This window comes from Maylandia zebra, linkage group LG3 (assembly GCF_041146795.1).
Source record: "Maylandia zebra isolate NMK-2024a linkage group LG3, Mzebra_GT3a, whole genome shotgun sequence".
NCBI classification, from domain to species: Eukaryota; Metazoa; Chordata; class Actinopteri; order Cichliformes; family Cichlidae; genus Maylandia; species Maylandia zebra.
The window spans coordinates 46,790,491-46,801,353 of record NC_135169.1 but is presented as its reverse complement, the minus strand read 5'-3'; positions in this window follow the sequence as shown (position 1 = coordinate 46,801,353).

Here is a 10,863-nt window from a genome sequence, read left to right as displayed (position 1 = left end):
GTTAAGTTCTCCTGTGACAGACAGACTTTGATATCAAAGCACAAGTAATAAATAAAGTTTTAGAGGTGCAGGAAATTTAATTTTTTATTACTTGACTGGGCAGCACGGTGGCATGGTGGTTAGCACTGTTGCCGCACAGCAAGAAGGTCCTGAGTTCAATCAGGCCAGGGTCTTTCTGTGTGGAGTTTGCATGTTCTCCCCGTGTTTGCGTGGGTTCACTCCGGGTACTCCGGCTTCCTCCCACTGTCCAAAGACATGCATGGTTAATTGGATAATCCAAATTGCCACTAGGTTTGAATGTGTGAGGGAATGTGAGTGCGAATGGTTGTCTGTCCCTGTGTGTTGGCCCTGCGACAGACTGGCGACCTGTCCAGGGTGTACCCTGCCTCCAGCCCCATGACAGCTGGGATAGGCTCCAGCACCCCCCGCAACCCTGAAAAGGATAAGCGGAAGCGAATGGATGGATGGATGGATATTACTTGACTTAAATTTAATTATATCCCAAATATTCCCATATGGAAAAGAAATAGTAAAAACGTGATTACGGCTTACATGATTTACTCATGAAAGTGGCCACTTTCTCATTACTTTCATATATTGTTTTAGTATCCAAAACATACAAGTTTCATTATATAATTTTTCAAGGGATCTTATATCTGTTTTCACTCTTATATGCTTTTCATACAGGTTTCACACAAGACAGATACAAACTTTATAAGATTTATATACATCTTTTCCATATGGGTTTATACACATACAACATCTCATATTATCGTGTACATTTGTTTTGAACTTGGCTATAATGCTCTGCTGTATGTAGAGGCCTTGTGAGTTCACTTGTGCTCAGGCCACAGCCCTACCTCCCCTGGAGGATTTGACTCTCCTTTTGAGTACAAAAAACAATCATCATTTTCCATTTTGTCTGCTCACCAAAAAAATGAATAGGCCCTTTTTTTCTTCTTCTCTTTTTTCAAATAGGATCAGGGGCAGAAAAAATACGAAAACGAAATACGAAATCGCACTAAATAGAAAAAGGGACACTAGCATTGAAAACTTTTGCGAGATCTCGCAACACTTTTGCGAGAGTTTTTTTTGCGAGATCTCACAAAAGTTCATCTTAATTTTTTTTCTCCCATGTCAGAGTCTACAGTAAAAAAGTGAGAAATTGTGTAGTTTTTTAATTTGTGTGCACACGTGTGCACAAAATTGAATCCTTGCTCCTCGCCAGCTGTGAGCACCAAGCATCCTGTTTCTCTATAGTAGTTTGTTCACATTTGAGGTGACTCTGGGGTATAAACTCAAATTATTACATGGACACAGAACTGTTTTTTATTCCTGGTTTATTGCTAAGTGTAGATATTATTCAAGTTACAATAAAGTGTGGACAAGAAAGTGTTTTCTTGCACTTTGAATGTGCACAAAGAGAAATTAGGATCTCCAGTGCATTATGAAAAGTAACAACTCCACCCACAGGGGTTTCACAAACAGCAGGTGGGAAAAGGCGTTTCTTCTACTCTGAGCAGCAATTCACTTCCCCCTGAACAAATCTGGTGGCAGCATACACAACAGTTGCCTATGGCATTGATTAAAAGTCACTGTGGCATAGTTCATATGTGTAGTATGTTTAAGTTATGTTAGTTATGTTTAACATATAAATAAAAGAAGTATGCAATAACTTGTGAATCTCATAAAACTGCATTTTATTTCTAACAGAACACAGAAACATAGCAGGTTTAAACTTTTTAAGTAAATCTTTAACAACTCCGCAGTTGGTGTGTTCACTAGAAAGGTTGCTCTCAGTGTACTACTGTCAATGCAATAGTGGCAGAGTGTCACGTGGTGCTTAAACTATTTCAAACTGGCTCTCTCAAGACAGTGTTTATTCCTGTTCAGTCATTTTATAGATAGTAAAATGAACCCCCACATTACTGTTAACAAGTAACAGCAAATTTAATTTAATCTTTGTTTCATTTCACTTCCTTTCCCAAGATGAATATCTATTTGATTTACCACTTTCTAAATACAGATGTTTGCCAGTAGGGTCAATAAAAACTCAAACAGCACAAAATAAGCTTTAGGTTTTCCTGCCAGAAGAGCAGGAAAACACGAGGGACATAACTGGATTTAACAAAAAGCAAGTCTTTAATTATGGCTGACAGCGAAATGTAGAAACAAAAGGCAATGATGAAACTAAACTATAGCCTAAACTGGGGAAGCTAGGATTAACTATGAAAACGGTGACATTAAACATAAACATGAACATGAATCTGAACCCAAGCTTGAAAGTAATCCTGTGACTTGAAGTACGTGATGCTAGAAAAACAGATGACCCAACACTTAACAGAGGAAGACAGGGGCTGTGTCCCAATTCAGAGACCGCACGCTTGAAGTACGCATTTTTTTTTCTTAAATTTTATTTCTGCATTTAAATTAAACATAACATGCTTATACAAATCAACCGAGAACAATTACTGTCTTTAACATTTGTGAACTTATAAGCATGAAAAGAAAAAAAAGAGAAAAAAAAGAAAAAGAAAAAAGAGGAAAAAAACAACAACCAAAAAAAAAAAAAAAAAAAAAAAATTATAACAATATTAACTAAATAAAGAGTGAAATAGACTAAAAAATAAATAAATAATAATAATTCACGTGGAGTGTGAGGCATAAATTATGATCAATTATTCTTTTAAGAATTCTAGAAATGGTTGCCAAATCATACAAAAATTCGCCAGTTTCCCCTTTCTATCAAATCTTATCTGCTCCACCCTGGCCACAGACACCATCTCATTAAGCCACCTGTTAAAACACGGGGCCGAAGAAGACCGCCACTGTAAAAGAATAAGTTTCTTTGCAGCCAGCATACCCATTGTAACTATCTGTTTTTGTGAAAAGGAAAAAGATTCGATTGATGCAAATGATCCAAGTATAGCCAATGTACCATCACGTGGTATTTTTTTCTTAAATTGGTTTGAAAACCAGATAAAAATCTGGCTCCAAAAAGCATTCAAAACAGGGCAATGCCAAAATAAATGTGCAAGGGAACCTTCACCAACTTTACATCTGTCACATAAGGGAGATACAGAATTATAGATCCGGTTAAGTTTGAGTTTAGAAAAGTGTAGTCTATGAATGACTTTAAACTGGATTAGTTTATATCTGGCATTTATTGAGCCTTTCTGAATATTGGACAAACAATTTGACCATTGCTCTTCAGACAGAGAGACCCCGAGGTCTTCAGCCCATGTTTTCCTAATTCGGTCGGAATCAACTGGGATTGTAAAGCACTTAACAAACTGAGATATCAAATGTTTAAAATTTGCTTTCCGAATTATATCAAAGTATGTATAACTTCGTGGCTTCAGTGGAAAGTCTGAAAAGTTTTGTTGAACAAAATTCCTTATTTGAAGATAACGAAAAAAATGTGATTGAGGTAACTGAAACTTTTCTTGAAGTTGAAGGAAGGACATAAATTTGTCATCTGTATATAAGTCCTCAATGTATTTCAATCCCTTTTCCCCCCATTCTAAAAACATCCTATCCATTTTACCTGGTTTAAACACGTAGTTATGTGTTATTGGCATTCCTACTGAAAAATCAGGTAGTTTGAGAGATTTCCTAATTTGATTTAATATCTTTAAGGAGTGTTTAACAACAAAATTACGACTGAGCGAATTATTACAAGAACCCGTGTTAGAAAACAATAAGACCGGTAATGAGGCTTCAGATACTGTTGTTGCCTCTACCTGGAGCCAGATCGGAAGCTTGTCATGACAATAATCAATAGGCGAACCCCACTGCCAGTACAATAGAGCTCTTGAATTTGCTGCCCAATAATAATGTCTAAACACAGGGAGACCTAACCCCCCGCAGGAAGTGTTTTTTTGAAGATGAGCCATGGATATCCGAGGGGGTTTTCCTGCCCAAATGAATGAGTGAATCAATGAATCAAGCTGCTTAAAAAATTTAAGTGGCAAATGAATAGGAAGGTTTTGAAAAAGATATAAAAATCGTGGCAAATACACCATCCTAACTGCATTTATTCGACCGATCAGAGACAGAGGAAGCAGTTTCCATTTTCTAATATCCTCTTTGAGCTTATCCAGCATTTCCAAGAAATTCAATTTATAAAGGAGTTTGGGATTTTTAGAGATCTTAAGACCAAGATAAGTAAAGGACGTAGTTACTAATTTGAATGGGAGTGAGCTGAGGAACTTTGGGCATAGATTATCTGTTATTGGCATAAATTCAGATTTATCCCAATTAATCATATATCCTGATAATTTCCCAAAGTGTTTAATACAATTTAAAAGATTAGGGAATGAGATTTCTGGTTTGGAAAGGCAGATCAGTAAGTCATCTGCGTACATATTAACAAGACTTTCCACCTTCCCAAATTTAACTCCCTGTATACCTGGGTGGTTTCTTATGTTTGCTAGTTTCAATAATTAAGTGAAGCAAAATCCCAGTCCCATCATATCAGTCATGCTCTTGTGCTTATCCTCGGGTATTGTGACTATTAACTCTTGCAGCACCGGGTGCTCCTAATTTTGGTTCAAGTGAATTTATAAACTTTGTGAAGGGAATTGACTCCTCTGCACACTGGAATAAACATAATCAACATGATCCACATTTTACTGCGTGTTATTTCACCATCTTATTGATTCAAATGCTCCATCCTTATGTGGTTTGCGACATTATGTTTATCCACTCTGTCTCTAAATGTTTGAAGAATCTTCAAGTTTGGGGTCAAATTTTAAGAATTTGACCATAAGTGAAAGTTATGGTGTCATCACCCCCTTCAGGGCTTACCTTTCCCAGTTTTGATGATATTCCTCCCTATTCTTTGCAAATACCCCCTGTTGGTGGCGAGAAACTGTTGGTGTGGTCAAGTGGGTGCTATAGAAACAAAAGCTCAGGACAGAACAGTTATCAGTCATGTACTTCATACAAAATTAGCATATATTTAATTTCATATTGATCCTCTGAGCATAATGGTACATTTCAATTTGAATTTATCCAAACTAAACACAATAGGTTTTCTTTCTTTACTTTGCTCTTGTTCTTTTGCAGTACCACATCCTATCACATGTCCCTGTCGATTATATTCTACTTTTAATAACTTACTATTTCAAGCGAGAACCTAAATCACGTGGACCAATGTTTTTTATTGCATAACTCTATTCTGAATGTGGCCAGTCATTCATAGGTATTGTTAAAGTTTTGGCGATTTTCCTCTATAAAATTTAATTGACTTTTTACAGTGGCCTGCTAAGGTTAATAGTAACATATTCCAGTCATGAGTGATATCAATAGTTTTTCTCCACTGTAGCATTTGGCATTCCCAATAATATCACATGATACCTTAATCAAAACACAGCTAATATAGCACACATCATGAGTTACTGATGCAAACATCAGTAACTCAGAATTAGCAACCAAAGTGTTAAGTCTGCAGTTCATACTTATGTGAAGCTACAGTCTCCTCCTCCAGTCTCTCTTATCCCCCTGCTCCTGAAAAAACAAAACAAAGCGAAGCATCCACCCTTCTCTTGTCCGCTGGGTGAATTGTTTATTGGCATTTACTAGTCCTAAAGTGGGTGCAGTCATTGTCTCAGTATCAAGTCAGTCAAAGCTTTTAGTCGTCAGTCCATCACAGTCCATTCACATGCATTCATCCACACACATTCATACCAGATTTTGCTGATAACGGAGTCTCCCGCGCAACCTATTCGAGCCTCCATCACCAGCAAGATGACGTCATCATTTTAAAAGGAAAACAATTCTTTGTTCTTTTGTTCTGGATTGACTCGCTGCAATCCTTTTAGACTCAGGACTTCTCATGTGATCAGTGTCCCATATAAGTGAATTTCTCCCAAGCCAATTACAATCATGGAGAAACACACTTTGCAACTGTTTTTGTAAGAATATTTCATAGCGCTTTAAATTTCAATCTTTCAGGCCTGGTTTAAAGAGCTGATTGTTAAATCATGAACTCACAAAATATCACCATATCACCACCGGTGGATCACACCTCTCAGATGTTTTTTTTTTTTTTCTCAGTGCACTGTAACAAAAACGAAAACAGACATAACCAACAAAATACTACTAAAATAACACAAACTAGGGCCTGTTGCAGACATGTCCAAGCATAAAACTATCCCTCTCTCGCTTACGAGAAAGAACACAAGCCAAAGCTCACTGATAACATCAAGCTAGCGCTAAACAAAACCAAACAATCAACCAGAAATTCACAGGAACGTTTTGCTTCCTGCCGGGACAATATTGTGTGGGAATGAGAAGCTCAGGTGCCGTAACACCTTTTGTTCCTCCTTGAATTAAATCTCAATCACAGAAAATGCCGTACTCCATTCATCATTTTTCACTCTGTGCCACTGTTCCTCATCAGGGCTGTGTGAAGCACAGCAAAGAATTCAGTCAAGGCCTTGAGCCATAAACAGACAACACGCACAGACATTGTTTTCATAACCAAACCGTTTTAGACCTTATTCCTTAACTCTACATAAATGCCCTCTAGGTGACATATAACACATTCTAAGTAATCAATGGTAATCAATGGCTCCTCATAAAAATTATGTATTGGGATGTTTGTGTGCAGCATTTTGCATATCAGCATAAGCAAAGCATTCTTCATTGCATCAGCGTATGTGTGTGTGCGTGTGGATCACTCTTCATTGCACAAGCGTGTGCATGTGTATGTGTGAATCAGCATTCCAATTTGTGCATGTGTGTGTGTGTGTGTGTGTGTGTGTGTGTGTGTGTTTCTCTTCATTCTGAGTCAGTGCATGTAGATGTGTGTGTTTGTGTGGGTGTTTGTGTTCATCACTTTCCTGTTCTGGTGTTCTGGGTAAACCACGGCCTGAAGCGTGCCCTGGGGTCCTGCCCTCCTCCTTTTCAGTTTGTTTGCGACCATTGCTGCTGCTGCTGCTCAAAGTTCAGTCTGTCCTGGTTCTGACCCCAATTGGGGCAGTCCTTTCTCCAGTGTCCATGCTCACCGCAGGTGAAACCTGCATCTTCTCCTGTGTTTTTTGTCCATTCTGAGGTGCCTTCTGACCTCAGTTACTCCTCCTGTCCCGGTCACGCCCTTTTTGCTGCCCGGTCCTCCGTGTTGGTCCATCACTGTGTAAATGCAGAGTTGTCAAGGTCAGCATTCTTTTGCTCGGCCTTACTTTTCCTTCGGGCTTGGCGGGCGTCTCGTCACAGCTCTGTCAGCTGACGCAGTCTGGGAATTTTTCCCCGTGTAGTGAAACGGGCCTTAGATTTAGTGCTCTCCGTCTCTGCTGCATGAGATCACATTCCTGCAGCACTGTTGACATTTTCAGGTCGTTGTTGTGGGTCCAGCTGTTGCAGCATTTGGTCAGGGTCACGTATGGGGGAGAGCAGGAGTCCAGTCAGCCTCGGCTTTCAAGGCCGGCAAAGCAGCCTGTAATTAAATATATATAGAGAAAAACAAAAAACAAAAACAGACAAAAAACAAAAGCAAACGAACAGGAAAATGATGTTGTGTTGGCTGTATTACAACGAGAGGGGAGAAACACCGGGACCAGGCCCTGTGTCAGCCTTCTCTCCCCCTTTTTTTTGTTTTTTCTCTCCCGATATAATCAACTGCTAACCCACCAAGTTGACAGGACAACATGCACCTTGCTAAAATTCTTAAGATCATGTTTAAAAGCCCAAAAAGACATTTTCTTTCATTCAGTAATCACTTGTATCAATCAATCAGCAGAAAACATGTCACAATTTGAATCTTTTAACCCCTAAATTTGTCATGTCTTCACTGGTTGGTCAGACCAGTGTCTTTTTCTTTGAAGTTAAATTGTTGTCCTGCAACCCAGAGAGTTTATTTGTCAGTAATGTATTTATCCTTTAACAACAGATGTATGTTAAGTTTCGCTGCTTTAGCCTTGCTGGAAAATCTTCACGTGTTCTTGAGTGTAAGCTGTTTCTTCATTGCGTGTGTGTGCATTTGTAGGCAGGCAGGTTAATTTGATCTTTTTCTCAAACTAGGCGTTACCTTAAAAGGAGCCTTTCTCTCAGATTTCTCTGCTTGTGTGTGTTTTTGTTTCACCTTTTTGTTGTGATGCTCCGGACGCCTTCCCAACCTCCACAAGTCCGTTGGCCCCAATTTTATGTGTTAAAACTTCTCTTAAATTCTCCTCTAATTCTCTCCTCGCTGCTGTCTTTTTCACAGCTGCTGATTCTTACTGGGTGTGGCTCCCATTACTTATAATTTTGCTTCGGCCGCTGTGCTTGTGGGGGCAGTTGGTCCAGGTCCGCAGCTTCCTGTATTAACACACTAAGAGATTTATTTAATTTCATTTTCATCACTGTTAAACAGATAAGCAGGCAACCCGCCTACCTTGACAGCGTAAACTGTACGCCAGTCTCCCAACACATTCCTCTCTCTACTCCTCCATAATTCTCCACTACACACCTCTTACTATCTCTCTTTTTTATTTTTTATTTTTTATTACACCACAGAGTAATACACCCAATTATGCCCGTCTATCTCTATGTGGCTCCAAATTCCCTCTTTATTTAATTTCACACTCGTCAGGGGACAGGCACACAACAATTTTAACCACTGAAACGAGGAATTCAACCTTTTTATATTTCTTTACTAATCTAGACTCAACCTTTGTTCGCAAAATGTGTCTTGTTCTAGTCCAGAATAAATGTGAACCCGTGATTACACTGCGGTTCCAGTGTTATTCTGTAGCTATGCGGGAGTCCTCAGTTCCCAAATTGCCACCTTGGCATCCAGACGCCGCTGGGCCTGGCCGCGCGTCCACGACCAGGAGGGTCGCCACACCTTGAACAAAATTATTTCCACAGGTACACTAGGCATCAACCTTTGATCCTAAAATGTGTCTTTGCTCTAGCGTCCTCCTAATCAAACACATCAACCGTCACTGTCACTGTGTTCAGACTTCACAAACAGAAACACACTCAGCGCGCACCTCACACACAGCCAGAGCGCGCGTTACACACACAGCACGTTACACCATCAGTGAGACACACAGAGAGCGCCTCTCATCAGCAGAAATTTGCACAGAAACCTCTGAGCTCAACTGTTAGACTCTTCTGAAGCACAACAACCATAGACCAAAATACCCCTTTCTCTGCGCTTATGGCCGCCACAACGGGGCAAAATCGCATCATAAAAGTGATGCCTGCGTCCCCTGAAGTTATACTGATACCATAAACCAGGTTTTGCTCTTGGCAAGTAAAATTTTACTTTGTTTTATGACCGCAGCCCTTAAGACTCGACTGACGCCATAAACCACCGTCAAACCTCTCTTCAATGTACTGAAACCAGCACCAACCACTACTGCACTTCACGGCCGTACCACCGGAACACGGCCGTATCATAAACCAAACCTACGGACGTGTTTCGCTTTCGCGTTGCCAGTGTTTAACCGCACCGTGAGCCAGCATCTGCTTTTCCTTAAATCAACTTCTATTTCATAGCCGGCAAGAGCCAGGATTTAACCGACACCATAAACAAACTTCAAAACCTCGACTTCAATGTACTGAACTAATGGCCGCGTCTCCAGAAGAAATTCTAATGTATTATTGCTACAGAAGCCAGTCTTAGACAAAATTGAATGTGGAAGGTAAAGTGGGTGCAACTAGTCCAACGTAGTATGTTATTAGTATCTCGGTAGAAGCAGTTTACTGCAACTAGTCCAACGTAGTATGTTATTAGTATCTCGGTAGAAGCAGTTTATTTAACACACTGGAATTCAGCCTCAACTTATGTTGTTAGTATCTTGCGCCAAAAACCAGACACCAACAAATTTACTGTGAAAATACGTGTAACTCAGCGAACAGATTAATTTGGAAAGCCCAATATGCACATTTGGTATTTCTAATACAACAGGCTGTGCTTACCTTTTTATATTTTGACCGGTCCTCTGTTCACCTCGCCTCACGATCTCACCAAAGGCCAAATCTGCACCTCCTCAGCACACCAAAGATCCGGGTCACACGGCACCAAGTTGTTGAAATCTCCCAATTCTTTGAATCTTTGGGCTGAAGGAAGGACAATACTTGGTGTATTTATGCTCAATCAACAATCATTTATTTCCATACAATTCAACACTTAAGAGCATAAGGACCATCATGATGGGGAGACATGCCTGAAGAGGGTCACAGCAAGTCTCAAAATGGTGACGGGTTGCTCAGCTTTTTATAGTCTCTAGTGGCCCCCATCTAGTCGTAAAAGACCAAACATTAACATTCTTTCTCTCTTACGGCGCCTAAGTTATGACCTCGGCAGTTGTTTCTCTGCTTTCTGTAAGGTGGGGGTGTGGAATGTGGTCTGTCTATCTCCCCTGTCTTAGACACAGAGTCTCCTGCTTACAACCTTCTCTTCATGATTCAACAATTAAGCATGTAATACATTCACAGCAGATCAAGGATACAGAGTGATGCACACTTATCTAATAAACTAATAAGTGAATATGTTCTGTTAACTCAAAAGTATAATGAGAACTAAACTACATACAGCTCACACACTCTATATTAAAGGGTATAATATGATCTACAGCAGTATCATACTTCAACTACTTTGATTACAGATATAAGGTAACATATGATAACAGAATAATATCACACCCTCAAAGAGGGACAAAAGGACCCCCCGTGAAAACGGGTGTGTGCCACAATCAGCCAGGGTTTTGGGTGAGCTCATTGTGAAACCTGGCCCCACCTTATATCATGTGATTTCCTGCACAGCAAATCACTGGAGTTAAATATTCTGGAGTTAGGCATAAAAGTGCGCAAGAGTTACATTCCGGGAGTTTATTTTTCACCTTATACTACAGTCAGTGTTGGGGAGTA